This window comes from Onychomys torridus, chromosome 15, assembly GCF_903995425.1.
Source record: "Onychomys torridus chromosome 15, mOncTor1.1, whole genome shotgun sequence".
Taxonomy (NCBI): Eukaryota; Metazoa; Chordata; class Mammalia; order Rodentia; family Cricetidae; genus Onychomys; species Onychomys torridus.
The window spans coordinates 22,245,004-22,271,453 of record NC_050457.1 but is presented as its reverse complement, the minus strand read 5'-3'; the positions used below and the strand labels follow the sequence as shown (position 1 = coordinate 22,271,453).

General features: G+C 47.3%; 1 pseudogene; it reads right to left on the bottom strand.

Moving 5' to 3' along the window:
- The window catches only part of LOC118596571, a 29,104-nt pseudogene extending 3,784 nt beyond the window's left edge, over positions 1-25,320 (bottom strand).
- Between the last annotated feature and the right edge of the window lie 1,130 nt (positions 25,321-26,450).

Below are 26,450 nucleotides of genomic sequence, written 5' to 3'. Positions count from 1 at the left end.
CTGTACAGACAGATAGGAAGTTACAGAGCTGGGCAGGAAGAGGAAGTGATGTAGCTGGGCAGAGAGAGGAAATGAGATGGCAGAACAGAAAGGCATATAGGCATGGGCATGCAAGAAGTAACTCTCCAAGTGGTGAGAACGTGGCTGGCTTCTTTCTGCTTTTCTGATCTCTCGCTTTTAACCCCAATATCTGGCTCTGGATTTTTTATTAATAAACCCATTTAGCACTTCATCTTACACCAGGTGGTGGTGCACATTTTTAATCCCAGCATTCAGGAGGCAGAGACAGGTAGATCTCTGAGTTCGAGCCCAGCCTGGTCTACATAGTGAGTTCCAGAACAGTCAGGGCTGCATAAAGAGGACAGAATTATTCTACTTTTTAGAGGAAGATTTCTTTTTATTTTATGTGTATGGGTATCTTGCCAGCATGCACGTGTGTGCCTGGTGCTCACAGAGGCAAGAAGAGGACACCAGATGCCTTGGAATTAGAGCTACAGATGGTTGTAAAGCACTATATGGGTGCTGGGAACCGAACCTGGGTCCTTTGGAAGAGCAGCCAGTGCTCTTAGCTGCAGAGCCATCTCTCCAGCTCTTAACTCTATTTTGGATCAAAATCATCAACAGAAGAAATCATGATGCTGTTACAAAGTGGTTTGATCTCAAAAGCATGGCCACTCTCTCTGCAGGCATTTTCTTTCTTCTCCCATAGTGTGGTCTTCCTATTCCAAGACAAAGCCTTCTATGAGGGCAGCAGACAGGTTTGCCTATGGAGGAAAGGGATCAGTGAACAAAGCTTTCGCATAATGCCTTACACATCCATTCTCATTGTTCATTTCCTTCTTGTCCTCTAGCATCATTTTCTATCTTCCTGCTCTCCTTGAGAGGCCCCACCCATGTTGCTACATGGTTATAATTTTTTTTCATTTGCAAGAGTGTCGTTCCTTGTCAGGCCAGGCGGCAGTTTCTCTGGTATGGAGCTGAGCTGTCATTTATCATGAGCGTGAGATTATACACAATTGTCTTGTTAACACAAGGACTGAGGCAATACTGGGATCTATGTGTGCTATTATGCTGGGTTTGTCATCTAAATCCGGGACCGACTTCTGCTGCTTTTCCTGCTGTTCCCTAAGATAACTGGATGAAAACAAATGAGCAGACATTAGCTGATCAAAGATTTTGGATATTTCTAAATACAGAGGTAAAGTAACGAGTCTCAAAAGAGAAGTGACCCAAGAGAGAAAATAAATTTCTCCTTTTCTTTATCAGGAGGAGCTTTGGTTGGGAAACAGCTGGTGACATGAGATTTCCCTAGATGGTTTTTTGGAGGAGAAACCCACTCACTTCATGAGTATACAAACTTTGGAGTTTGTGGTGGGGAAGGTGTTGAGTACGTAAACTAAGAGAGGCTGAGCCATACTACTTCCTGCTCTCAGAGACCTGGAAGGCCAGTGTGGTGACTGACAAACCAAGTTATGACCTTACCATGTAAGAAGCTGTGAGAGAGTGCCAGTGTGAGGCAACGTTGAGATAGAAGTGTGTGCACCCATGGAAAATGAGGCCTTTGACCTTGAGCCTTTCAGCCCCTTAGTCTGGCTTACTAGTTCCAGGTTTTTAAGTGACCCCTTAGGATTTCCTGAACACACAATCATACCGTCTACAATGACCATCTTATTCTTTTCTGATTTCTATGTCTTTTGTTTATTTTTCTTGTCTTATTTGTTTAGCTAGGACTTCTAGTATGGAACTCACTCTTCAGAGTCTGGAACTCAGAGATCCACCTGCCTCTGCCTCCCAAATGCTTGAATTAAAGGCATTTGCCATCGCTGCATGGCTAAATTTCCATTTTTAACTACTATATGCAGCTATAGTCTTTTGGTAAATGTCCTTTAATAATTTAAGGAAGTTTCCCTCCATTGAGGAGTTTTTATTTTCAATGGGTTTTGAATTTTGTTAAGTGCTTTTTTATACTGCAACTGAAATGATCATGTGGGTGTTTTCTTCTTTAGCCTGCTGCTGTGGTTAGATTTTGTAATGATCTTGATTATTGACTTGATTAGGTTGAGAGACACCCAGATAGATTAGCAAAGGGCATTCCTGGGATGTCCCTGAGGACATTTCCAGAAATCAGGAGGACTCTGACTTATAAATGGCTTATCATGGGTTCAAAATGTGATTAGCCTGTGGGGAGGTGTTGGTATTCTAGGGAATGTGGACAAGCTGGAGAAAGTAGATCATGGGAGTGGGGGTGTGTGTACCTTTGAAGAGTGTATCTTAGTTCTGACCATCACTGTTACTTCTCTCTGCTCCATGCCCATCATAAAGTAAGTGGGTCTGCTTAACCGCATGGTTGACCCTCACCATGGGCCTAGGAGAAATGGGATCAAGTCACTGTGGTTGAAAAAAAACCTCTGAAACCAAGAAGATAAAACATTCCTTCCTTTAAATTGCTTCTCTCGAGTTATTGTCACAATGATTAAAAACAAACAAACAAACAAACAAACAAACAAAACTAACACAAATACTTTGATTTATTTTTATATATTGAGTAAGCCTGGGCTAAAGCTTACCTTAAAAATGTTGGCAGAACTTTCTAAATGTTGTTGGGTTGGGTTTTTTTTTTTTTTTTTTTTCCATAAATGCTAAGGATCAAACTCAGTTCCTCATTCACGGTGGGAAGCAATCTGGAGCTGAGCTACAGCCACAGCACTGGTCTGTTAATATACATACATACATACAAACTGGCTTTAGAACCCGTGTTTCAAGATGCACTGATAATGCTGGCTTCCTAAGTTCTTATAAAGCACAAGCTCAGTCAAGTCTCTAAATATTTCTGGCATCTTTTGAGTCCATTCGTATTTTTACACTCTTGGTTATGTGAAATAACATGAGGTTATTTCAGCCCCTCATTGAACCATTGCAACAGCCTCCAAACTATTGGAGCTACAGCTGTCTGAGAACCATGGATCTGAGAACCGTAAGGGAACCGGAAGTTCCACCCTACTCGAAAACCAACACATGAACCTGAATGCTAGGAGCTTCCTGGATGTAGACAGAGTATGCAAGACTCCCAGCTTGTGCCAGGAAACTTTCACATTCTCTCTGTTTCCCGAGTCCCACAGAGGCACTGTGGGGTGACCCAGGTAGATGCCACACATTTATTAATGCTCTGCTTCTGCAGAGAAACCCAAGCCTAAGGAACCCAGATCTTTCCATGGGGCTTAAATAGGGTGGCTTTCCCCTTGCTCCAGAGACAAGAGCTCAGGCCTCTAAGGATGTTTACTATGCAAATGTCGTTACAAAAATAAACTAGAAGAAAAGGGCACTTACTAGCTTACCCCTCCCTATAACAGCCTAAATCCAAATCAGGTCAACCAGGGCTCTCTATACCGGAAGAACGAAGTCAGGTTCCTTGAGTTGGCACTGCCTTCTCCACTGGCCTCATTGATCACTCCTCCCACCTCCCAGCATGGACCTGAAGCGCCCTGAAGCCTCTCCAGCAGCCTGTGTTCATTCTGGCCTCCTGGTCTCGGCTTGGATGATCTTTGTTACCTCACTCCTTCCCTAGTCGTCTACTTAATGCCAGATACAGCTGCCTTGCCGTAGACTTTCCAGTCTCCCAGAACCACGAGCCAAAACAAACCCGTTTTCTTTATAAATTACTCAGTCTCAGGCACTCTCTTATAGACACAGAAGATAGACTAAGACACTATCTAATTTCGCTTCTCTTTCCAAGCAGACCCGAATGGAATGAGTCACAGGACAGCATAGCTCTGCATGATACAGCTTTCCGAAACGCTGTGAACGACTACTAATTCATTCCAGAAACACCCTGGTCATTTGATCCCTTGTGTGACTCATCAGCTTTGAAAGAGCCCCAGGAGTCGCTGCCTGCTCCTCTTACATGGGCCCTGGTTTTTGGTTTTGTTTTCTGTGAAATGAAGTTAATGGCATTAGCCACTGATCTGGCCCTGAGAAAAGAATATGAAGAGAAATACCAGCAGGCTTACCACACATTGGTGAAAAACCCGAGACACACATTGGAGGTGAACCCCAGAGGCAGGATAATCCCGCTTGGCATCTCTTTTTCCGGGTGTGTCCTCTCTTGAACTACGTACTTTGTGGCAATGGCTCTTCCTGGTAGGATCTGTAGGTTGACGTTTTGATCTCATATTTACAGGGCATAACTCTGGCCCCATCTTCTACCTGTCAGCGGCTCCCCATTTCCCTACATAGCCTGAGCACCCGCTGCACAGCCTGGGTGTTCTGAGTGCCCGTTGGCTGCTCGTTGAACTGAGTATTTGAGGAGAGTGTCCTCCTAGGCTTGGGGTTGGACCTGTAACGTGGACTTCAGAGTCATGGGCAGCCTTGTCTCATGGAGACAGTGGAGTAGGTGTGGTAGCTTTCTCTTAGATACTCAGATAGTCTTCCCAGAAAGAGAGAAGGTTGTTTGTATTCAAATTTGGCGTTTCCCATCCCTGGTCAGTTAGGCCTTCTGCTTTCGCCTCAGGCGGAGCAGCTCATGGCAGAGCGAACGTTTTACCTCACAATTAGGGAAGCAGGTGGTGTCAGAGACACACCCTGAATGACCTAGCATATCCCAGTAGGTGTCGTCTTTAAAAGTCCCACCATCTCCCAACACAACTCATTGGAGACCAAACCCTCATCATATGGGCTTTGGGGGGGCATTCAGCACCTAGCAACAGCAGCTGGAAATAGAGGAAACATCTGGAACTTGGGCTGGCTCTCACTGATTCTCTTTTTCCCAACTGGGTTAGAAACCTTTTCTTTGAAAGAATTTCATCCCTTGTTCACACACACTCTAGCATGCTAGATCATGGTAGATGGAAAACCTGGAAATTGATGTGGTAAAATATCCAGGCGTGATTAAGTGAAAAGTGGGTTGCTCACCACGGAACTCAGTGCACTATGAGCTGTAGGAGATGCACAGTGAGCTAGTCAACAGTTAACCCCCTTCTCTCCCGCCCATCTGGATTCACAGGCATGTTCTGACAGTGATGTATGATCACTGGAGGAGCACCATGGGGGACACGGCATGGGTAAGCAATAAAATCCCATTTTCCACAGAGATACTTGATAATGTAATACAGGAAATGTCATGGAGGCTGCATTGGAGCCTAAAAAGTGTGGTCTCGATGGATTTTATTGTTATTATTCTGCTACCACAAAGTAGAAGCAAATAAACACTATTTTATACCACCACTGACCCACGGAGGCACATAAAACAGATTACAGCGTGGTTAGAGCAGGGACATAGGGAGACTACGGGAGTGAGCGTTCAGTCGTGGCCCTGCAGCCCAGCCATGGTGGTGAAGTACTCTGGAGAGGATAACGCGCTGTGTTCCATGTTGTTAAGGATTAACGTACTGAGATCTAGCTGATGACGTTTTGGTATTTCAACCCTCAACTTTGAGCATTTGCAAGACGACTCACACTTTAATATAAGCATGCCACCCAAAGAATTCAAGGCGTGGTGTGGAATACAGGGAATTCAGATGACAGGGGGAAATCCCAAACAGAACCCGGACAGGGACATTTCCTTGAAGCCACACCCGGCACTGGGTTTTGCCAGTATTAAAGAGAAAGCTGTAAGAGTTGGCGGCCTTGACTAAATCACTCCTCTCTGCAGGTATAGATCGTGGAAGAACCAAAGCGTATTTCTCGCCCCTGGCTGCTGTGGATTCTGATGTAGCTGTGCCCCCCTCCCCTAGGCCACCACTAATGGTTCCCACTCAGGTCCAGACTAAAGGAGTAAGAAATGAGTCCAGTGTTTTCCCTTCAGGAGTGTTTCAGAAAGCAGAATGTGTGTCCCCCGAGTTGTAGAATGAACTGGAATAGAAGTGCCATGTTCATGTTTCTGAACTGAGGCTTCAAGCTTAGGGGCAAGATCTCCACTTGACTAGTATTCCAGACTCACCCCCAGCCCATCTTCCTCCCCAACCCCTTAGGGCTTTACTACATAGTCCAGTCTGTTCTCTAACTCAGAATCCTCCTGCTTCTGCCTTCCAAATGCTAAGATGACAAGAGCCCACTACCATGACGAGCTCTATGTGATTCTGATGCAGACCAGGTATGGAGATTTGTCCCTCAGGAAGCTCTAGGCTTCAGCAGGGTCCACTCCTGCCAGCCTGTGCCCTGCTGAGCGTTCATATCTTCATCTCTGCTTATGCTCTGGTCGGCTCAGGTGCCAAAAGTAGAGTCAGCACCCATGCACAGGCAAAGCCCATGCTCTCTGCCCTATGTGCCAGCATGCATACTCAGGCAGCATGCATGCACAGGCAGCACCCATGTACATCCAGCACCCATGCACAGCCAGCACCCATGCACAGCCAGCACCCATGCACAGCCAGCACCCATGCACAGCCAGCACCTATGCACAGCCAGCACCCATGCCCAGCCAACACCCATGCTCTCTGCCCTGTGTCACCAATCCCGCTGGGCCTTGGGGTTTCCTGGCAGGAATAGGAGCTGGGGAGCTTTCTACAGAAGAGTTTCTAATGAGGGGCTCTGCCCTCCTTCAAGAACATTGTAGTTTATATACTTTACTATTTTTCTCATAAATAGACATCTGTGAATCATTTTATGTGTCTATTTTTAGAAAGAAAATGTGACTACATTGAACAATGTTCTCATTTTTAAAAAAATCTCTTATAATAGTAACAATTGTTTAAAAACTTATATTGTTAACTGTTTTTCCTCAACAAGGGGCAGTTGGAACCAATCCTACAGTGAACACTTGACAGTGAGTTTTCAAGCCTGATTTTGTGAGGTTTGCATTTGGGGAGCTGTTGTAGTTTTTGGCTCTAAAGATGGAAATGAAACCCCAAAGTTCCTGTCCTCCAGGGCTCTGCCTGGAACTTTCCAGTGTGGCTTTGTGGGACAGGACAGCAGTGCTTTCCCGGGGGGGACTTTGGTGTCCTCATGCAATGACCACAGGGCCACCTGATTTCTTCAATCCAACATACTTCGGCTTTCAAAAGAAATCTTCCCATTCTTGTGGGGCCATAACTGGGCCTGGCTAGGTGACAGGGGCTGCCCTGAGGTTGTAAGCTTGCTTTTAGGACAGTCCCGGCCTCTTCAGTGTGTGTCCTGATAGGAAGAAGGAACACATACGCTCTGTGGGGGATATTGGCCTGGCCCTGAGCCCTTGGAAGCCTCAGCAGGTCCCCGCTAACCTGCTCTGCTCAGCTGGCATCATACACTTCTGGGGCAGGGAGTTTGGTAATGAAGACTCTGGCATCTTTCCCACTGCCCAGCTCACACCTCACATATCAGGTCTCAATTGCCAATGTCAACATCTCCAACTGTTGTTTTGAAGGTGTTTCCGTCTTTATAAAGCCACACCTATGGTTCAAGAGAGGAGCACACAAGTTCACTACAACATTTAGCTGAGAGAAAGGAAAGATTGGAGAGAAGGAGGGAGAGAAAGGAGGAGAAGGGAGAATTGAGAATAGGCGGGGAGGAAGAAGCTTGAGATGGAAAGGGAGAGAAGGAAGGAAAGAAGGAGGTAGGGAGGGAAGGAGGAAGGACAGAAGAAAGCGGGGGGAGGGGAGACATGTTTCTGCCCCTCTTTTCCGCCCTGCAGTGCTGGGATCTGTAGTACTCCCCAGCTCAATCCAAACACTCCAGGTCTATGTCTCTCTGACACCTGGTCCTTTTTGTCCTGGCTCCTGTATCCTGTGAGTTGAGCACAGCAAGAAGTTTGTCCCAAGAGGAAAGTTAACATGCCCAAGGAACTTCTGGATCTCTAGGAGGCTGACTCAGAGGGGACAGAGGACAATGTGAAGTCTCACCTGTCCCCAACCCCCCCGCAGCCCCATCATGCCATGCTTAGTGAGGTTCACTCCCTGGAAAGGACAGGCTGCTTTTGTTCTGACCACAGAACAGACCCTCGTTAGCATGGCATCCAGCAAATCATGCAAGTGGCAGCGACCCTGTGCCAACCACGGCTCTGGTTTATATCCAGTTAATGGAGGCTTCCTTTAGTTTCTCGGGATTAAAATGTTTCAGTATTGCCTTATAAAAATATTCCATTCTGGCTCGTGGGCAGAGCCTCAGTGCAGGAAAGCTGCGAGGTGGGGCTGCCAGCTTCCCACATTCCTGTTACTGTCTGTAATTTCTAAAGACCAGTGAGTAGACATGGCACTCCGCAAATCCACAAAGACAAGGGCCTGGCCTTCCATCAGAAAAACACACCCTAATGAAAATAATCCAAGCAGAAGCCTAACAGACAGTTTGAGGGGGCCGGGAAGGAGGAGGAGGTGAGGTTTAAAGCATTTCTGATTTTGTTTTTGTTTTGAGCTGGGAGTGAGTGGAAGAGGGGGGAGCCAGCTACATCCTGAGTTTGCTCTGTGTTTAATCTTTCCAGGCTCCTGGTCTCAGGAGGTCACTGGACTCAAAAGCCAAGTTGTTCAAACTGACACCCCGCCCCCCACCCTCCATCCCCTGCAAAGAAATTGCTTTCTGTGGCAGCCAGCTCCTTTTTTCCAATGGCTTTGTGGCTGACCTCAGCTCCCCTGACAAGTGTTAGGCTTAAATAAGATAATGACTTTCTAAAGCACATGCTTCCCTATAGGCAAGCTCCTAGAGCAGAGAGCACACACCTCTCCAGGGAGGGGACCACACCTGAAGTCCCATCCCTGATCTTTTTCTCATTATTTGCCTTTCTGAGAAAGCTGTCCTCACCACATAGGCCGAACATCAGGCCTGGAACTTGCAGAGACACGCCAGCTACTTGGCACTGTGGCAGACAGAATTGGTTCATCAAGCTGCATTTTTATGGAAACCTCAAGTTATAACCCACATGTGGTGGCAGATCATTATCCTAAGACTCTAAATTGAAGCCGTGATGCACTTGGAGGCGGATCTATCATAATCTGGACATTTTTTCTTTGACTGGTCTGTTTTAACAAGTGTAGGGAGGAAATCAAACTCGAAAAGCATAAACTGTTTTACATTTTGAATTGAACTTGTATAAAAATGGAAACACTCCAAGATAAAGGAATACTGGCAGAGGAGGAAGGAAAGATGGGGGTGGTGGTGGAAATAAAAGGCTTCTGTTACAGCTTTTACATTTCCTGATTTAGCTCAATGAAAAAGGGGCAGGGTGAGTAAGTGGATGGACACAATCCCTAACGAGAAAACGATGGACAGAGAGGAGACGGGGACAGGGATAGGAAGGAGGGATGAAGATGGGGCGAGTGTACGTGGGGGGTGGGCAGCGAACCCTAAAATGAAACACTAAATAGTTCCCAGTAATTATCTTTGTGAAATAGCCAATTAGAATTCCTGATCACTTTTATTTTGTCATGAGGCCTTTTTGAGTTTTCCAAACCTTTACGATGGCAGTGTTTTTCTAAACCCACCAAACACATTATTATTTGTTGTTGTAGTGTAGTAGTTTTTAAAATGTGTTTTCTGATAATGTCATGCCTGTATATAATACATTCTGGTTTCTCTCATTTCACCCCCTTTAGCTTCCCACCCCATCAACCCCCTACCCCCTATTCCTCCAGATGGGTCCTTTTCCACATTACGTCTTTTTATTCTATTTGGTGAACCACCAAGTTTAATCAGGCTTATTTGTGTAGCCGTGGGTTTGGAACTGCCCAATGGAGACAGTGGCTGTCCCTCTCCCACAATCCATCAGTAGCTAGTAGTTCTTCGAGGAGGGGGGAATACATTATATTTTTTTAAAAGAGTTTCTGACTCCAACCTTGACATCTGAGGCTGAGTCCACACAGCAGGTGGAGGTCAGGGTCACTAAACAGGGTTGTGTGTGTGTGTGTGTGTGTGTGTTAGTGCACTCCCGGGCCCAGGGACCTGCAGCATGCCCACACTTTTACTTACAGCTCACAGAACTATTTTCTGCAACCCAAGCATGCTTCAGTAGTTCCAGTGGCCAAGGCTTCGGTGACATGAGAAAAAGTAGCGCCGACCTACCGCCGAGTGTTATTACCATGGGAAGCCACCATTCACGAGGTCAAATCCAGCTGAATGTGAGGTATTGCTTTACATCTGAGTGTCCTACTGTGTGAACTCCACATAGTGGGAGCTGCTACACTGGGGGAAAGGCCCAGTTTACCCTGGTTGTGAGTGTGTGTGTGTGTGTGTGTGTGTGTATGTGTGTGTGTGTGTGTGAAATGCAGTGGTCATTTTAGGAGATATGATATCTAGATTATGAGCCCTGTCAGGGCCTGGATTGGAAGGAGAGAACATCCTGAAATTTCCATAGCCACTGTACAGCTGGCTGCATGGTGGTTTCTCAGCATTCAAAGGCCCGCAGAGCATCTTACCTTCTTGACGATGGTCCTTGGATTAGTTTGTGGGTGAAAGATGCCCTTGGAGGTGAACTCCAGATTTCTGGTCTGGCTCACTGTCCTTAAGCTAGTCACTCTATTCTTCAGTCTGAAACTTTTGGAATTAGGGCTGCTTAGCCAACAGAAATGGCTCAAATGGGGTTGTGAGACATAGGTCAGGGTAACCGTAGCACAAACCCATTTCGTCGGCTTGCTTTCTTTTAAAAATCTGGTCAGCTAGACAGAAATCCAGAGATATTGAACATCTAGGAAATGGAGCTCGGTGGTGAGCAGGGCGGGAAGAGTACTGCTTGGAGATAGAGGCAACAGGGATCAATGGAGAGCGGGAAGAGTCCAAAGAAAGGGTGAATCAGAATGTTTGGCCATGGCGTCTAGCTTTCCATCCCCTCCTCACTCTCAGAGGATCACTCTGCCTTCCTCCATGTGAAGGGAGCCCATAAATGGACCAAATCTCTAAGTCCACTGGGCCACCTCCACGCCACCACCTTTCTTCCTTCTGGGGCCTGGTCTTGCCCCTGCATTCAGGGCACTCATCACTGTCTCCTTGGTAACCTCCCATCGGAGTTGGGAGTTCTATTGCTGTGAAGAGACACCATGACCATGGCAGCTTTTGTAAAGGAAAGCATTGGATTGGTCCTGGCTTACAGTTTCAGTGGTTTTGTCCATTATCATCATGGTGAGAAGCGTGGCAGCGTGCAGGCAGACACGGTGCTGGAGCAGGAGCTGAGGGTCCTACATCTGGATTGGCAGGCAGCAGAAAAGACTGTGTGCCACAGTGGGCATGGCTTAAACATAGGAGACCTTAGAGCCCGCCTCCACAGTGACGCACTTCCTCCAACAAGGCTGAAGCTCCTAACAGTGCCATTCCCTATGGACCAAGCGTTCAAACACATGAGTGTGTGGGGGCCAGACATGTTCAAACCACTGCACCTCACTATAGTTCCTTTCCCCCTTTCTCTTACACTTCCTTCCTGTCTCTCCACTGCCTCCTTTTATCTGCCACCTAAACAAACAAGGCACAGAGCATCTCTCTAAAGTCACCTCTCACCCAGCCTTGCTTGGCTGGCTCAGCTATTCTGGAAGAGCTGTTCCCTGTACATGTGAGGGGCGTCATTCCTTCCCTCTACCTGCTCCGTCTGGCTTCTCAGCCCTGCTGGGAAACTAGCTTTGTCCAAATCACGAGTGATGTTTTGACAGAGTGGACCGGAAGCTGCAGGCTTTGGCCTATCCCATTTGCTCAGAATCCTTGATCATCGTGACTCCTTCCTGCTTGTGACATCCTTGGCTTCCTGGATGCCCTTGGGAAGACACACACAGTGTCCAAGCCTGCCCCTGGTGTCTGTGTTTAGCACGGGCTTCCCTACTAAGCTGAACACCATGTACATAGCAGGCAACGTTTTTCAGAATGGAAACCACCTTGTCTCTTCTAAGAGGGAATCCTCCCATTTCTTCCTGCCCCACAGGTTGATGCGAGTGTCCTGGGGATTTTGTGTGTGCAAATCCCTGTTTTGGAGAGCACTTCTCTTTGAACCCTCTGAGTCTTCATCTGTGAGTCCACTGTTTACGTCTCTCAGGTGTTAGATTGCTCATTTTCTTCTGAGAAGCGTTCCTTGATACCTCAGGTTTGAGCCAGGTGCACCTATAGCCTTACATGCTTTCATCTGTCATTCTTTCTGAGGAGTTGATCCTCTCCACTAAGATCCAGTGCCGAAGGACAGCGTCTTTCAGTCTTGTTCATTACATCCCCCGTCTCAGCGGGACAGCAGGACTTGCGGTATTGAGGATTCACATTAGAAATGTGGTCATACTGGGACTGTGGAGACTAGTCAGTGGGTAACAGCAAGCCTAACGGCCTGAATCCCAGGACCAGGTCAAAGTCAAACACAGCTACACAAGTGTCTGTAACCCCACTGCAGCTTTACAGAGAGATGGAAGGCAGAGGCAGAAAAGATTCCAGCTACATCAGGACCGGCCAGCCTGGCTCACACGGTGAGGAGACCATTCTCACACAAGATGAGCCAAAGACTAACCCTGAAGGTTGTCCATTGTCCTCCATGTGTGCACCATGACATGACTGTGACTGTGCCCCCACACATGAACACACACACACACACACACACACACACACACACACACACACACACACAATTATTGAAAAAAAAAAAAACAACCTACTTTTAACCAATACCCCAGGGCTCGGGAAAAAGCAGAGCTTATGTAGGGGTCAGTTGCTCCCAACAGACCTTTGTTCTAGGATCCCTGCCTGCTTTCTCAGGTGAGCAGTCTTGCCTATATTTAGCTCATTTGCCTGCAGAGCAGCCATATGCATAACCACACTGGCCCTTTCTCCATCACATGTACCCACTTATTTCTGTGAGAAGATGCATTTTCCCTTCTTAACACCAACTCAGAATAAGCTTTTGTAATATTTTTTATGGTTGAGGACTATCTCTCACACGCCAATACCCGTCACTCATCCAGAGCAGTCTAGGCTGCCACTTCTGTGGAAATCAAACCACCTTCCGTAGGAAATTCCTAAAAGCAATTTGGTTCTCGCCTGAGCTTCTGTTTCCCTTTTTGGAGTTTGACTTTGCTGAAGGAAAATGTCTAACTCCAATACCGTTACTTGAAAATGCATTTTCCAAGACGCAGAGCCTCAACAGTGGTTCCTTTTGCTTTGGCTCATTATGAAGATTTTATAGTTCCAAATACATATTCTTTGATGCTTTAATTAATGCTTGTGGCTAAATTATGAAAGAAAGAAAATATTTTAATCAGTTTATGGGAATGAGTCACACAATTTCCCAATTGAAGCCACGACACTCTGCCCTGTAAGACATCTGTCTGTCTCTTTTCACGGGGCTAACACAGGCTATGAACAGCAGATTGAAAAATGACGGGGTTGCTCTCATCAGGTTGCCCAACAATTGTTTGGACCATTTCTTCCTAGCCACTACAACAGAGGATGGTGGCTACCCAGGAGGCTCTGTTCCAGTACAGCTTTTTAAACCAGTCACAGACAGGGAGGAAATCTTGGTGTCTTTGCTACAGAAAGGGTTTCATCCTGGGCAGAACAGGAGCTGTGTTTTTTTTTAAAAAAAGAGTAAGTAGTGTGACTGCATGTGTGAGCCTGGCTCTGTTTGCAATCACTGACCGAGTTTGCTCTTGGCCTCACAGGGGTATCCTTCCTCACAACAAAGCTTTCTAGAAAGCACCACAGGGGGTTGGGGATTTAGCTCAGTGGTAGAGGGCTTGCCTAGCAAGAGCAAGGCCCTGGGTTCATCCTCAGCTCAAAAGAAAAAAAAAAAGAAAAAGCACCACAGGGTACTGCTTGGATAGCCACAGTGTGACCGCCCCAATCTTTAGATTATTTTTGGTTTTTTCAAGACAGGGTTTCTCTGTGTAGCTTTGTGCCTTTCCTGGATCTCACTCAGTAGTAGAGCAGGCTGGCCTCGAACTCACAGAGATCCGCCTGGCTCTGCCTCCCGAGTGCTGGGATTAAAGGCGTGCGCCACCACCGCCGGGCCCACTTTTCATTCTTTACATCTGAACCCCTTTTCATTGCCGTGCTCATTTGAAAAGGTCCGGTGCTCTTGCCGTAATCTCACCGTTCCCTGCGTTTTATTCTCTGTTTGGAAGCCAAGACAGAGACTGGAACCGTGGCCTCTGTGGATCCCGGTCCCAGGCTTCCCTTACCTCCCACAGCTGATGACGAAGGAGACACCAAGAGACTGTCTTCTGCAGTCCCTCTCCTGCAGAGATGCCACGTGTCCTGTCGATGTTTATGTCGGTGCTACTCAACGCCGTTTGTACACCAGTAGTCTCACTCAGGACCTTCTTAAATGAACAGTCTTTGTCCTCCTGCTGATCCTGTGGAATCGGGATTGCTGAGACCTGGTTGTAGCCCCCTGTTTAACAGCTTCTCCAGGTTATTCCAACGCAGGATGAGACGATCCACCTCCACTGTACGTGACAGGCAGGGAAGGGTGAAGGTCACAGTCCTTGCGCATCCAGGGAACTGGTGCCTTCACTGTAGGTGATGAGGCAGGGATGAGGGAATATCAAAATCCTTATTTTCACCTTGACCTTATGCATTTTAAGCTGAAAAGGTGTATTCCCTTCAAGCAGTGTTACTGAAATCATTGTATCCCCAAGCACATGTTATTCATGGTAAGCGAGCGCCCTAGCAGCAGGGTCCAAGGCTCTGTCCCTGGGCCTAAACACAGCAAGTGTTGAAGCTCGGATTAAGGACTGCATTTTACCAGCTGAGATTTTTTTCTCTTGCAACTGGCTAAGGATCTGTTCATCTCTTGCACAGTATCTGACTTTCCTGTAAACACTTTGCTGCAACTGGCCTCCTCTACTCACTGGCTGCTGCTGTGATGGCTCCTTTGCTCTTGTTCCCTTATGGGCCTCTGGCTTTACAGCAATCTAGAACACAGCTGTACACCTTCCAGTGCCTGGTTTTTCCAGTTAGTGGATACTGACCAGCCACTAGGTGGGTGTGAGGTAACTTTGACCAGCTCCCCTCAAACCTCCTGTGCCCACTGCGGCCTTGCAGTGCGCCTGTGGGAATTCCTGTCTTGATGATTCCTGACTCACAGTAAGTGCTCAACCAGGAACCCGAATCACAGCTGAGGCCCCTTTGTAACCTCTGCCCTGATGCCTTTCAAACATTTGAGTAATAGAAACTGCATTTGGGGACACACACTCCATTAGATAAGGAGCAGTTTATTGAAGTTATGAAGTTCAATTGTAGGTTAATCAATCACTCTGATAAGGCATTTTTAATGACCTTCCGAAGTGGAAAAAAAAAATGGATGTGAGCAGCCAGGTTTGCCCCTGTGTCCAGTGTATTTCTGGAATCGTTGGTTGTGCAATGTTGAGGAAGAAATCTTCATTTGGATAATGAGTTGCACGTGGTAAGATGTGTTTTGTTGTTAAGATAGCTTTCCTTGCAATCTAAGGGTTCTTCTCTTAAGCAGGCTGCAAGACAGCTTTACCCTGAGGTATGCATGCCGCGTTTCCACGGCATGATAATGAACACACTGGCAGTCTTTGGTGGGTCAACATGTGATATATTTCATTTCCTGATGCATTGTTGTTGTTGTTTTTTTAAGACAAAGAAATTTGCATCAAATGTTTGTGGCAATGCTACAATATCTTTGTAGCTTCTCAGAGCTGTCCAAAGTCACTTTATGGATGAAAGCCCAAGATGAGAGAATAGCACAGCTCACTCTTTTCCAGTGGCCTTGAGGATCAGAGTCTGCTGTGCCATACATCTCCCAATCCCAGTGTTGACGAGTTATGTGAACATCAGGACCCCCAAGAAGATCTCAAGAGCCTCTTGTTCAGGACAAACTCCTCTGGAGCGGGAGCACTGTTTATGCTGCTTAAATGAATTACAGACTGGAATTTCCCCAGAGCCATCTTCCATGCTCAGCGGAAGGGTGCCTGGCAGAGAGTATGGGGCAACAGTGAAGAGCCCGAAGCTACTTAGCCTCATCTTGGTGTGTGTCCATCACTGGTCCCTGGAAAGAATCCGGCTTTTCTTCCTGCAGCCAAGGCTTGGTACACTCCTTGTCTTTCATCAGGCCAATTCCCAGAAAGCAGTTGCTCATTTAGATGAACTATTCCTGGCATGTGCTCATGTGGACCTGACAAAGGGATGATTATGGGGATGTGGAGGGTAGGGCAGCAGGGCAGAGACACGACGCGGCTGGAGGAGACACCATCAATTCTGGTATCTGCAGATGGTTGTATATGGTGCAGGCTGCATTGAGTGGCACATACCTGTAAACCCAGTCCTGGAGAAGCCGAGACAGGGGACTCAATAGTTCTAGGTCAGCCTGGGCTACATCATAAGATCCTGTCTCAAGCAAAAAATAAAGCTCAGGTTACACTTAGAAGATTAAGCCACTGATCTGAATAGCACACTATTTGAAGAGCGGCAACCTGGAGGACAGCCTGCCAAGAACAGAGGCTTCTGGGAGTAGATAGCACTACAGTAACCAAACGACTTTTCCGTACCTCAGAATCTCTTTTTACCTCAGAACTAGCAGCTGCCTTACCCTGCAGCATGGCCAGCCTGCAGACCCATAATGCACTGGTGATGAGGCTTCTCTTTCTCTCTCTGTCACTCAGAGCTAAAGTTGCTAGTGCTGTTCAAGTGTGGCAATTAAACAGATTCAAGCATGTCTGTCATCAGCAGAGAGAAATTCAGTCCCCTGGGCTCACCTGATATGGCCTAGACTCTCCGCAATTTGCTGAGCTTGGATTTTTCCAATTATTTTTGCAAGGTGGAATTTAATAACAATGATAATGTGAAAAGCATGAAAGGATTGTCTTGGTAAGGAAAGGGCTGGAACTCAGAGGCTCAGCTGACAGGGATACCTGGAATTGACCTACTTTATGAGGAAAACTGGCCCAGGAATGGTTACTGTAGTGGATAGCCATCCCAGCCTTGGCCTGGAAGTTCCAACCCCCATTGAGGCTTCGGTAATGGTCACGCCCACAAGGCGGGGCTGAGGGAGGAAGTGGAAGACCCAGGATCGAGAGTGGTTACGATTTATTGTTTACTTCCTGCTTGTGTTAGAATCAAATGGATTGCTTTAATATCTTTGTTCCTTACCAGGAGATATCATCAATCTAACAATGGTACGTGCCGTTAATGGTCAAGGCAAACTTTTCTCACATGGTCAGCATATACGAGGATATTGCTTGTTGCTTCCCTAGTGTCTAGCCCCAGTATCCTCCTTGCCAGAATAAGTGATCTATGCCTGTTCCCAGGCTCTTCTACCCTTAGGAGCAACCATGCCATTGAGTTCTGAGCAACGACACGCAGAATTTGTAGAGTGGGACTCCATGCAAATAGACAGACTCAGGTAACATGGGAGATCTGTACATCCTTCTTCCCATCTTTTTCTTGGAGTGTTGGCATCATGCTTAGAGGAAGAATAACTAACTACCTTCAATGTCTGAGGAGGCCAGGCATGGTGGTGTGCGCCTTTAATCCCAGCATTCAAGAGGCAGAGGTAGATGGGTAGCTGTGAGTTAGAGACCAGTGTGTTAGCAAGTTCTAGGACACCCAAAGATACATAATAGAGAGGCCCAGTCTCAAAAACAAAATGTAACCCAGGGTGGACATTCTTCCACTGATCACAGTAGAACAAGCACCCAGAGGGATGTGTGCCTTTGCTGTCCTTGACCAGTTACAGTCACTGCCACCTACCTCGAAATTGCTTCTCAACTGAGCAACATAAAATCCTGAGCTGAGCAGGGTGGTGTCTGCAGGAAGCCTCAGCCTTCAGTAAGTGGAGGCAGGAGGGTCAGGGCTAGCTTGGACCACAAGAGACGAAAATAATAAATAAAATCTTTTTGGTTGTGACTGAATGTTTGGGCTTCCTCAAATGCAGCCAAATGCAGCCCTAACTAATAGTCTTTCATAACGCAAACTTGAATTCATCAATCACCTGGTCAAATCTCTTCATTTCAGAGTAGGAGGAAATGGAGACAGTGGGAAAGAACACAGTCAGCTCCCTCCTGCTGAGTCACATTCTGCCTATGAGCCTTTCTCATGAGCCAGTGACTACTTCCTACTTCCTCTATGAGCCAGTGACTACTTCCTCCTGCTGAGTCATGGTCTACCCATAAGCCCCACCCATAAGCCAGCAACTTCTTCCTCCTGCTGCAGCCTCCCCCCACCCCACCCCACCCCAGCCCTGCTTCTGTGCCATTCTTGCTTCATGCTTGTCTCTCATCTTTCTGGCCATCTTCTAGTCTCTCATGGATCCCCTTCCTTCTGTCCCTTAAGTGAAGTTGTCCCCAGGGTCTCTCACACCCAACTGGTGGTAATTTGGGGTCAGCCTACTCATGGCATTTGCTGTCACCTAGGCTTTAACACATACGGTATCTATTGACCCTGGAGACAGAAATATGGAATGTTCTGAAGAGAAAACATCAGCTCACACAGCTGGATGTGCTGTCTGGTCCTATTACGGGAGGGGACAGAGAACAGATGTATAAGAGGATATGTAAAAAGAATCTGTAAGTGAGATGGTAACAACTCATGGGTAGTGTAGTTAAGGACTCTATTCTTCATAAAGAGGGCTGGAGAAGGAAATGGCGCAGTGTCATGAGTTTGGTGACACTGGCACCTACTTCAGGAGCTTGAAGCCGCCTGTGACTTCAGCTTCGAGGGCTACAACACCCTCTTCTAAACTCCCAGGCCACCCTCACAAACACACACACACACACTCATAAACAAAAATTAATCCTATTTTAAAAAGAAAAATCCCGATTCACGTGATAAACTCACCCTTACATCCCTAAGGAGTAAGAGGTAGCAGAAACTGTTCCCATGCATTTTCATCATTTCCAAATTGTTTTCCATCTTTACAGTTGCCTCTTGTCCTACCTCACTTCATTCACTCATTCAGCAAGCTTCGGTCAGTGTGGGGCTGCTCTGTGTCAGGTGTGGTGTGAAAGGTGATAGATGAAGTATCAGAAAAGCGAAGAACCTTCATTTGAAATGACAGGACACGATTTCACTTTTCTATGGATAGATAGACCACCTGCTGCTGTGGAAGGACATTCAAGAGAGAGAACACAGATAACCGCTCCCCTCTGTTGGCATTTTCCCCAGCTAAGCCCCAGGCACTGTGTCCAGGCTGAAATGACCCCATTTATGTCTGCAGAGACTTTCGTAACTAGGAACAACTCATGTCCGAAGTCTCCAGTGTAAGAATGGTAAGCGGCGCTGGTTACTGGCACTGGTTACCACTTGGAAAGGTCACGGCCACGACAAACCCCAGTATCAGTATCAGAGCTTTATTAGGAGGAAGAGGGGTGAGGGTGGGGGACAAGAGAACCAGGCCTGGGGAAGGAGCATGTGCAGAGAGAGAGAGAAAGATGGTGAGGGGAAGAGAGAAAAGAACAGAGAGAGAGAGGGTGGGGTCTGAGTCACGGCTCTTTAAGGCGAAGGTGGGCTTACAGAGCTACACCACGCATGTGCAGATTGCATGACCAGGCTGCGCAGTATGTAATCACCAGCACACACTGATGATGTAAGACGCAAGACCCCTTGCCTAGCTCTTGAACTGCTCATGTGTGGTCATCCAGCTGGAGCGTGGCAGAATCCCAACACTCAGAATCTGAGGTACCTGTCTTCTCTCAGCACTTGAAGAAGTCACCCCCCAAGGATGTTCTCTTGCTTCTCAGATAAAAAACTCCAAAGAAAAAGTTTAGGGAAAAATGGGACAAAAAAAGAACCTCACAGCCTGCTCCACTCAGAATCCTGACCTCACATTGTTGCTGACTGCCCTTGCCAACCTCTAATCCTGCACAACACTCAGGTAATGTGGATAGCGCTTGTCTGCACATGAAACTGGAGCGTGATGGTAGCAGCGCTGACTCCTTGGCTGTCAACACCAAACCTCTAGCCCAGTGACAGGGAGCGGTCACCTCTCCCAGGTGTAACCAACCCATCTGCCCTGCTCTTTCACAGATCCATCTCCCTTACTCTCCAAGATCATCAGCCTCTCAGTATGGATATACCAGTTTGTTCTCTCCCATATTTAATCACTCAGGTCCTCTTCTGGTTGGGAAATCACTCTCCATGGATTGATCATGCTGTAAACGTCCATGGGAGGAAGCTACATATTGTAGTGGGTAGCTGCTCCAGCTTTGACCTGGAAGTACTACCCCCCAGTGAGGCTTCCAGTAACTGTCACACCTACCTATGACCTTCCCTGAGGCGGGGCCAAGATGGGAGCCCTTAAGACCTGAGATCCATATATGCTGGCTCTCTTGGTTCCTGGTGATCCTGGATGCTGGATGGTAGGTCGAGCGGAGTTCTCCAGAGAACCCAGCTGGACTGCACCTCACCTCTCCCAGATCCTGTAACCTCTAATCCTGCACAACATAAAACTTACCTTTACTAGCTGTAAGTTACCCCCCAAAATGAACCTCCTTTTTAGCTACATGGAGTTGTCTTAATAAATCTTCCAATCGCATGTTGCTTAGCTCATGTCCTGTGTGGCTAACGAAGCACCATGTCTTCTGGGTTACAGACCCATTGGTGGACATTCTGCAAGAGTTTTCCATCCTGAGGGTCTGTTGAGTTCCTGGACACTAGCCCGCTCCCTTGGGAGCCAATCAGCATTTATCTGGAGAGGCCTCTGTCCATCATGTGGAGAAAGTTGTTCGTGTTTTGAGACTGAGCAGTTAGTAAGTGTATAATGCTACCGGCAGCCACTATGTATATAGAATGCCATTATATTCTCCTCCTGTGTGTCCTCAAACATGAGTCTAAGACATGTTGGCTCAGCATGCCATCAGTCTGCATGGGCGTTCTAGGAATCTCAAGGCCCTTAACTAAGGGCTGTTACATTTGGGGCCGTCTGAAGAGCTAGACGACACCCTTGACATATAAGTAGGAAAGATTTGGAAAACTGACTGAAGTCTTAGAAAAGTGATGTCCACCTTTTGAAGAGAAGTGTTCATTCGTGTTTTTAACTCATCCTTCACAAGCACCACGCTGGGATGGTTTTATGTCACCTTGACACGTGCTGGAGTCATCGGAGAGGAGGGAGCTCCATTGAGAACGGTCTCCAGAAGATCCAGCGGCAAGCAGACAAGCCTGTAGGCATGGCTGCTGCATCAGCTCCTGCCTGCAGGTTCCTGCCCTGTTTGAGTTCCTGGCCTGACTTCCTTCGATGATGAACAGCGATGTGGAAGGGTAAACCGAATAATGCCTTTCGTCTCCAAGTTTCTTTTGGGTATGTTGTTTCATCACGGTCATAGTAACCCTGAGGAAGATAAGTACCAAACCAATTCCTTCCCTGGAGTCATAGAGGGGAATGTGACACGGTTTTGTACTTTTCATTTGTCTGGGAAACAGGTGTGGTCGCTTGACATCCGTCAGCTGTTACGTAGTCCAGAGTCCTGCATCTAACATATGCTCTGCTGTGGTGACCTGGACTTCCAAGCCACAGGGTTTTTGAAGAGTCTAGCATGACTTTGATTTTGTAGTCTGTTTGCTTCCCTCCTTCTCTCCCTCCTTCCCTTCCCCCTCTCTCCCATATCTCTGTGTGTAGTAGCTTTAGATGACTTGGAACTCAATGTATATGTAACCTAGTCTAGCCTCATATTCACATTCTTTTCCCCTCAGCCTCCTGAATGATATGATTACTGTGTGTGTGTGTGTGTGTGTGTGTGTGTGTGTGTGTGTGTGTGTGTTGGAGCTAGCTTGTCCACAAACTGGACAAGCACTCTACCATAAAGCTATATGCCCCCCCACCCCACCAAAGCTGCCCTTGAACTCACTCTGTAGCAGATAGATCTTGAACTAGTACACCTCCTGCCTCAGCCAACAGAGGAGCTGAGATTACAGCTTGCAGGACCTCCCCCATGATCACCCCAGGGTGTTCTGCAGACAGCATGCTTAGCTTGAGGCAAGGGTGACCACATCCAAAACTGCCAGCTGCGTGGAGGTGGCCGGGGGATTTGACTCCTGAGGCCTTGAACACTTTGAAGTACAGATGTTCATCACAGCTTCAGTGCTTATGCCCAGGACCCCTAACCCTGATGGCTCACCCCTGTCTTCTCACCCACCCTGCTTAGGTCCTCGTGGGTACCACTTGCTCTCCTCCCTTTAGAATATGTCAACTCCAATCACCCCAATAATCGTGGTCAGCCTGGCCTGCTAATGTGTTTAATCACACTGAAAGTAAAAACAGGTCTGAGGAGCAATTGCATTGAAAGACTGCCTCCAGGACAGGGTCATGGCCTGCTGATGTGTTACAGCATTGGACAACATGCTTGCTTACCCACACCTCAGGTGAGCATGTAAATGTGTATGTTCTTTTTTTCTGTTTCCATTTGCCTTGGCCTAATATACACCCAGGCTTTGTAGCTATCAAGTGGCTTTGACTTTGAGGGGTATTTGTGTGCATGACTTCCGACGTATGTGTGTCCACGTTAAACAGGCACACATCCGTGTCTGTTCACACATGTTGTCGCCTGGACCCTTTCCCATCCAGATCAGTTTTCTAGGAAGGGCCAAAAGCTCCTTGAACATTCAATGCCTTCCCTTTGTGTTTTTATCTCTCCCTTGCTCACTGGATGCGAGACCATCCTGCCCCCATGGGGAATTCTCCCTTCTAGATCAACTGCTCATGTTCACTTTTGTTTGCACGGAAGGTATGGGCCTGCCTTGCATTTGGTTTTGATTATAAAACAAAACAACAAAAACCTGTTGGTTCTAGCACTCTCTAGTGCCTGTTTTCCAGATGAAACTTTCTTGGGGCAGAAGGAAAAACAAAACAAACCACAAAAGCAACACCCAGGCTCCCTTTGCTACATAGATGTAGCATTCAAATACATACAGAGTTAAATAGACTTCCTCGAACAGTAGTGGTCTTGACCTACAAGTCAGAGGCACTGAAGTTTTCTGATGAATTACTTGCATTGTAATAACTTTATTGATTTAAGTAAAAGAAGGAGGAAAGAGGGAGGAAGAGAAGGAGCGGGGAGGAAGGAGAAAAGGGAACATATTTCGGTACTGACCCACACTTAGATTTACAAAGGTGTTGGGGAGACTGGAGACCCTCTGAGGAGCTTGGGGCCTTTTCTTTACCGGAACTGCTGGTGACTAAGGGTTCTGATGGCGTGGCTGAGTCGTAGCTTTCCTTAGAAGGTCATGCAGCCCCATCCGTGTTGAGACCCAGGGGTGGCACTGATAAAAACTGAAAATGTGCCAACAGGGTTCCCTCAAACAGCAGAGAAAGACATCGCAGCCAGTGTTTAAAGGTGACAGTTACTCTTCAAGTGCTAGGTGGTGAGTGGAGGCTCTGAGCTCAAGTGGGTGGACTGGCTGAGGGTGTGGGGTATTCCGGAAGAAGGCTGGGGAAGGAAGGAGTTTTGGTAGAACCATAGGACCTAACCCAGACCCGCTGGTTTGGATGTGAAGTGGGTTTTCTGTGTACGCTAACCATCCTGGACTGAGAACCAATGTGAACAGAAATAGCAGCCCATGCCAGTTTCTGACCTAGACAGACTTGGGCCCAGGAGGAGTCACAGAGCCCGGGTGGGGGTTGTGAAATAAGACCTTTCCTGGTGGTCACAGCCCTAGTGGAACCTAAGAGGCCACCTATCCCATAAGATTGGTCCTCTTCCTGCCTGCCACACAGAGGGGATTCTCTTCCTGTGTAACATCATAAATTCCCCTGTAATCTCTAGGTGCAGGTAACGGCTTGGCTCTGGTGAGAAATGGCTGGCTTCAAGTTTCCCCCCAGTATGATTTCCTGTTCATACAGTGAGGGGCCTGCCCCCCACCCTCCCTCCCCGCCCCCCACTGCATACCCAGAAGCAAAGAACAAGGCTGATTCATGTTTGTGATTAATGCCTCACCTAATTCTGTAACCCCATACACAGAACCCACCCAGCTCTAGGGGCCTGGCTGGGAGCTTGTTAGTAAGAAAAAGCACTCAAGGGCAGCTGAAGATTCTTCATCAATACGGGCTCCTTCCCAATACCATTCTCTGAGAACTGTTTCTCAAACACCACTCACTCGGGGTTTTTCCTCTGGCTTTGTCCATGCTGTCACCTGACAGCTGCCTGTTTGCCTCTTTCTTGGTACCTGCCTCTCCTTCCCCCATGGGTAAGTCCAACCTATTGATGTGGCAAGATGACACCACCAACCACAGTGCTATTTACAGTGTTCACACCTGCAATCAAACACTAATAAATAAAACAAAACAACAACAACAAAAAAAAATTGAGAATACTTTAGGTAGGTTTTAAAAGTTTGTGATGGGCCTCATTCATAGTTAACCTAAATTGTAGGTTGACCGTTGTGTTTACTGTTGGTGGCATGGCAACCGTATTCTCCTCTTTAACCCTCCTCAGAAGCTAAGTCTAATGCCAGGCAAGGTTTAGTGCTCAGCCAATCACAGCGGAATGATCTCACGACAGGCGCCATCACTGGAGAGCCAGGAAGCCCAGAGTGAATTCCAGTCCTGGCTGGTGGTGCACTTGTAGCACCCCCACGCCCCCTCCTGCTTTTCTCAACAATAATCTCAGCCCTGTGTTATGATAAACTGCCTGCTCCTTGCTCGGCAGTACATTCAGGAACTGGACCGCCGCCAGGGAAAACACAGGCGCAGTGGTAGGACTGTTGAAATAAATTAATGGCCTATGATTAATACAAGAAAACAGTGCGGGTTAATAAGCTTAAACCCCCACAAACCCACAGGTTATTTAAGAGGGGAAGGAATCTTTAACATAAATGTGTATGGTTTTCCAGTAGAAAGACTGTTTTAAAAAAATTCTGAGCCTTCGAAATTGTTATAAAAACGTTGGGAAGTGTGTCACTCAACTGAATTCTCTCTCTCTCTCTCTCTCTCTCTCTCTCTCTCTCTCTCCCTCTCTCTCTCCCTCTTTTTCTCTAGAGCTCCCCAGAACTAGCACAGGAAAAAAAATAGATACATTACCTAATAATTGTGCTTTTTGGTTTCAGTTCCCAAATGGTACCGGCAGACTTGGTTCTGGAGGGGGATCACTAGATTTGGTTATGAATTCTTTGTGATAAAATTCCCCAAATCAAATCCACCTTCAGCAATACAAACCCTCGCTCCTCTTCAGGCTGGCAAGAGGGTCCAGCCAGTGCTGGATTTCCAAAGGGAAATTTCCAAGCAAGAAAAAAATGTCTTGGCTAACCCTGCCGATGACCACAGCGACTAGGCCAACTCTGGTCGCTTTGTTTGAAGATCTGTCATGTCTCTTTAGTGTTCCTTCTTAGCCATTTCCCCACAGACTGTCATCAGGTCTGCTGTGCACAAAATAGTTGACCCGAATCAAGGAATTTCAACTTTAAATACCAGAGCAGCCATGACATTCAGATCAGTGGGAACCTTCTCAAATCCACATGAAAACCTCAGCCCACACCGGTGTCTCACCGGCTGGCCCCCGACAGGAGGCCCATGCCGTGAACTAACTGGAAGCAGCCGGCTTTCCTTCCAGCCTGCTTAAATCGCTGGCTTCTATTTCAGTGGGGGTGGGGGTGGGCAGGGCTGTGCCCGGCCCCCGCAGCCAGCGGCTTGGTGAGAACATTTGTGTCTTCAACATGCTGTTGAGGGTCAGTTTGCCGTCGTGACAGAAGAACATGAGAACCCGCTTGCAGATGACAGCCAAGGCACCCCCAACAGGAGCATACTGGGTAATACAAAGCAATCCCTAAGGCTCCGCTGTGTTGCGCCCTGGGAAAGGGCTGCTCAGAATTTCCTGCTACCCAAGACTTAATTCATGTGTCCCAGGAGGTCCAGTTCTTGCTCCCTGCTTCCTCTGTCCTAGGAACTGTTGGGGAGCGAAAGAGCAGCGATTATCTGTGTAAATCTTGCTTGATTTGTGAGGCCATGGATCCTTCCCCCACCCTACCTAAGGCAGGAGGACAGTACAGTCCCCAGTGCTCGGCCCCTCCAAGGTCACTTCTAACTGAAGTCCCTCAGCCCCATCCTGCACCTCTGCTGGCATCCACAGTTTAGACTGAGGGCAACCCTGGAAAGGCTCAGCTGAAAGTCTTTTAGGCTGGCCCAACTCCAGCCCCCACAGCCTCTGCCGCGTCTCCACTGGTGAACACATGCACACATGCATGCATGAATTCACATACATGCTCACAAGTGGGGAGAAGTGTAGCTGCTTGCTTCTTTTGTTATGAAGCAGATGGTAGATGTTATGAAGAAGGGGCAGACAGTGAAGAAGGCTCTAAGATGTGGTCTGCAGCCTTGGCCACCGCAGCTGAATACGCATGACAGGAAGAGCTAGTAGGCCTTTGAAGCCACAAGCCACGTGGCTCCTAACCTAAATTATGACATTGCCAGGGGTGTGATAAGTCTAGACTAGATGCTGTTCTTTAAGGGATTTCTGAGATTCTTGACACCTGTGCTGGGTTCCATGGGTTGAATCTGTGGGAGTAGCTGAGAAAGTGACCCTTGAGGGATTTTTCCCTTGTAATGGTCAAAGGCATGGATTCTGAAACTAGGCTTTGTGGGTTTGAAGCTGGGCTCTACAGCTTGTCTGTACGACTTTGGACAATATACTAAACCTTAGTGTGCC